This window comes from Theobroma cacao, chromosome 2 (assembly GCF_053813885.1).
Source record: "Theobroma cacao isolate CCN51 chromosome 2, ASM5381388v1, whole genome shotgun sequence".
Taxonomy (NCBI): Eukaryota; Viridiplantae; Streptophyta; class Magnoliopsida; order Malvales; family Malvaceae; genus Theobroma; species Theobroma cacao.
The window spans coordinates 23,463,787-23,468,353 of NC_142640.1; the positions used below are offsets into that span (position 1 = coordinate 23,463,787).

Below are 4,567 nucleotides of genomic sequence, written 5' to 3' on the forward strand. Positions count from 1 at the left end.
TAATGGGATTAAAAAACTATTTAAAGCGAGTAATAACGCTTTTGAAGGCATGAGCGACAATAAATGGACTGTTCTTGTCAATAGAGGGTTTTAGCCTCATTTTACCCAAGGCAAGCATTCAATTATAATCTGTTTTAACAAAAAATGTAAAAAAATTCAACTTGAAATCGATAATGAGATTATAAAACCATTGAAAGCGAGTAATAATGTCACGACCCGGAACTCCCATCGAGCCCGTGACAACCGCCGCGAAGCCTCGATAGACATTCTTCCCCCTAACGCCTTTCGAGACCTCGCAAGGCTTTTGTACCAGTTTTTCCATTCCTCTCTCTCTTTCCTTTTCTTTTTTTTTTTTTGAATAATAAAATAAACTAAAAATATTAATTAAAATAATCTATTTTCATGTAAAACAATATATATATATATGTATATTTTTGAAACATCAAAAAAAATTAATTTTCTGCACATAAAAATAAAATAAATTTATACATACTATAATATAGAAAACTAGAGTATGCAATTTAAATTACAATGACACGTGAGCCCCCAAATAACTGAGAAGGTTTAAGTCTATAACCTTGCTTTCTAGGATGCAACTCCGAAATTTACTTCTCGATGCAATTGACAGTCTACTGCCTATTCTGAGCCTGAAAAATGTATAGGAAGAAGGGGTGAGATTATAAAATCCCAGTGAGTAGACAAACATCATCAAAATAATCTAAAGCCGAGTAATAGGAGACAATTAAAATAATTCATCTCAACCCATATAAATAATTGGATTTCATCTAATTACTCAACATGGCTTATGCACTTTTCAAAAACTTGGCTCTTGCTAAAAATCCATTCTCGGGGATACCTCGCGAAAGCATCTTACCGAGACCGCCAAGGCTGTTTATTGTCACACACACAAACACATTTCACCTCTGACAACACAGCCGTTCCTTGGCGTTGGCTGAGTCCCAACTTCACGTGGTGGCCAGCGTGAAGTGTACTCAAATCCTACCTCGGGAGTTATCCTACGCGCCTCTCCAATCGAGGTAAGCTCAATAATTGAGAACCGTGCCCCTCTAATTAGGCTGGCCCACGGAACCCCCGTCACTGCAGTGCCCACTTTATAATCCACCAACCAATAAAATCACAATAGTATGACATAGCTCACTTAACACATTCAAGGCAAATAAAGCAGTTCACATATTCTTAAAATCATAAAAATAACCAGTCATACCCACATTTGTCATAAGCCATTAATGTAAAATCATGGATAAACAACACAATCATAGTATAGGTCTCCAATTACTCTATTTTTGAAATCATTATTAAATTTTCAAAAATATTATAAAATTATTTTATAAAATCCCATTTTACCATAAAACACAATAATTTTCCAATTAAACCATTTTTCCATAAAATCACACAATTATATAAATCTACTCTAGATAATTAAGACGATAGTAAGTTTACTCACTGTACTAGGAGTAGATATACTCCTATTCTCGGTCCTCGGGTGTAGTCTTTTACCCGTATCAAATAGCTCACCACCTATCCACAATACATGACACAAAAAATTCAATAATTTGTGTCAAATCAATATATATTATTTCAGGCTCTTATCCATGCGTATGCACTAGATAGGGTGTGAAATGTTTGGACATTTGCTTAATCACAGTGTCCGACCTAACTTGCCTATATACGATGTAAATTTCTAAAATCTCCAATTCAACTCCAATTCCATCCATTTCAATTTCAATTATCCAATTATATCCACAATACCTCAATGACTATGAATGTGGTCCAATTTATCAGTTCGGATCACAAATTACGCTTTTACCCCTAGTGGGTAGAAATTTCAATTTTTTTTTTTTTGCACCAAAAATTCCCATTTAATTTCCAACCTCATAATTCATCATTTTTCCATCTAATTCTCTTAAAATAAAGTCAACCTCATCCTCACACACCATTGGCTAGATTCAGCCTAGAGAAATTCATGGAGAAAATGAATATTTTTCTTGTTGTTTTACTCATAAACATGCTAAACTAACACTAAACACTAACATAGTTCAAAATCAAATTAATCTAACAACTTTCTCTCTCTAAACCCATATGATCAGATTTGAATCCATCATCAAAACACATAATTTAACCATAGAAAATAAGGAGAAATGCATGGAAATGATAAATCTTAAGCTAAGCTTGAAAAATCATACCTTTAAACACTTGATTCCTTGAAAAATCACACTTTTTCTTTGAATTTTCTCACTCTAGGGTTTGTTCTTATTTCTCTCTCTCTCCTGCTGGTTTTGGCTGACCCTCCCAATGAATAATTCTGGAATTTTCAAGCCTTTTAATAGGCTTAATAAAATATTATTATTTTATTTACCTTTTGAATATTTTATTATTTTATTTTTTTCTAGTCATCTTTTTGACTTTATTTTTCTACCACTCAATCCTCTTCACTTATCCATGTCTTCCATGAAATTTCTAGACTTTTCCAAAGTTTTGGTGGGGTAAATTTTTAAAAATTACACTTTTACCCCCGTAAAGTGAAAAATTACATTTTTGCCCCAAAAACTAAAAAAATGCCCATAGACATATTTTTCATCCCTTATACTCTTACCATTCTCCAATTTGTCAAATGTGATCTAAATTCTCTCAAAATCTCAAAATTTATCCGTGAGTGGAAAAATTACGATTTTGCCCCTAGATAGTGAAAATTTCGGTTTGACTCCAAATTGATCCTCAAACTCCGAATTACCATTTTGAGTCATCCCTGAACTGTGAAACTCTTAATTTCACCTTAAAATTTCTATTTGAACTAGTTCGAGGCTTAATCGACTCAATGGTACCATTAGGGGCAATATCGTCTTTTAACAATTTCTCGAACTTCCTAAATATACAAACATTCTATCGAGCATGTAAATGACGTAATAATTATTTTACAAAGTAGGGTTTGACAACACTACCCCCCTTAAAAAAAATTTTGTCCCCAAAATTTCACTTATCAAACTCCAAGAAAAGATAGGGGTATTAGTTTTTATCCAATATTCAACATCTCATGTCATCTCCTTCGTTTGAGCATTCTTCCACAATCCTTTAACTATTGTGATGTTCTTTTCGTTGCTCTACCTACATCACTCATCATACATGAAATTTAAATCTTGAACCACTCAGGATCATTCTTCACTTTAGTTACCCATATTACTAATCCCTACACATGTGGGGTTGCACTTTCATTCTCATCAATGCCTCAAAGATTCATCTTTCATGTCTTATGCATTTCTGAACTCCAATTTCCACAATACATTAAGAAAATTCCATAGCGATATTTTACATAAACTCATTTATTATATTATTCTTAAAAGCTTTATTTACACTCTCAGAACTTAGTATTTACATCTCTTATCATTATCTTACATTTCCACCTAACTTTTCATTCACTTTCTCTAGGTTGGACTCGTGCTTCATCTTCCATTACCGTAAAAACTTTTGTTGACGCACGAGTCAGTGGTTTGGAAGGTGGGTATACTGGGGTGTTACTCTCCACATCAGGCCGAATAGCTACTCCCTGTCTCGGTTGTGCTCCAGAGGAATCTCTCATCTGCAAGTCCGTACGAGTTGATGAAGATAGAGCAGCTACAGTGGCCTGTCCTAACTGTGGACAATTAGTTCTAAAGTGACCCGTCTGGCCACAATGAAAACATCGCAAAGGCCCCCAACACACCCCGCCATGAAATCTTCCACATTCTCTACATCTATCAAAACCTCCGAAACTTTTTTCAGAAGTAGTCACTGCAGATCCGCTGAATCTCGGAGGCCTCTGCTGCATTTGTGAAAATGATGGTCGAGAGGATGTTACCGAAACAGAAGGAGCACTCCCTGAAACAAATGAGCCTTTGCTCCTCTTTAGTGGCTGACTGGAGGACATATTCAGATTTTTCCTTTTTGCCAACTCAGCTCGCATTCTCCTATTTTCATTTGCGAGCTTCTCAGCCCTTAAGGCCATTTGTACTACCTCTTTATGGGGCTCCCTACCTGTCACAGTCATTCGCTCTCTTATCTCATTGCGGAGCCCTTCCTCGAAATAATCGGCCTGATCCTGTTCAGTCCTCACTAAATCAGGCACATAAGACAACAGCTCGTTAAATTGAGTCTCATACTCTTCTATAGTTAAATTCCCCTGCTTCAGACTCAAAAATTCTCTCTTCTTCTCTTTTTGATGGAAATGGGTATAATATTGACTATCAAATTCCCTTAGAAAGTCTGACCAAGTTAGGAGAATAGTGGAACGGGACTTCACCGAATTCCACCATGTACGGGCTCTCTTCTCCAATAACCTCGTAGCCACTATCAGCTTCATCTCATCCTCCAATCTCATATCAGAGAGTGTCTCTGAAACCTGATTAATCCAATCCTTAGCTGCGGTGGCGTCCAACTCACCCACAAAGGACACGCAACCCAGTTGTCTAGCCTCCTTCAGCTTTTTAGAAATAGAGACATCATGTGCCAATGGAACTGAAGGAGTAACTGGTGGCACTACAGGTGGGACCTGACTAGTCTGAGCTTGACCAGC

At 36.2% G+C, this 4,567-nt stretch overlaps 1 long non-coding RNA gene across 1 annotated transcript; it reads right to left on the bottom strand.

The window, feature by feature from the left end:
- Positions 1-533: 533 nt before the first annotated feature.
- Positions 534-2,306, bottom strand: LOC148764150 (uncharacterized). Its single transcript, XR_016024485.1, has 3 exons — positions 2,205-2,306; positions 1,466-1,539; positions 534-647 (listed from the first exon to the last, which is right to left on the bottom strand). It is a non-coding gene; the product is annotated as an uncharacterized LOC148764150 (long non-coding RNA).
- Positions 2,307-4,567: the final 2,261 nt, after the last annotated feature.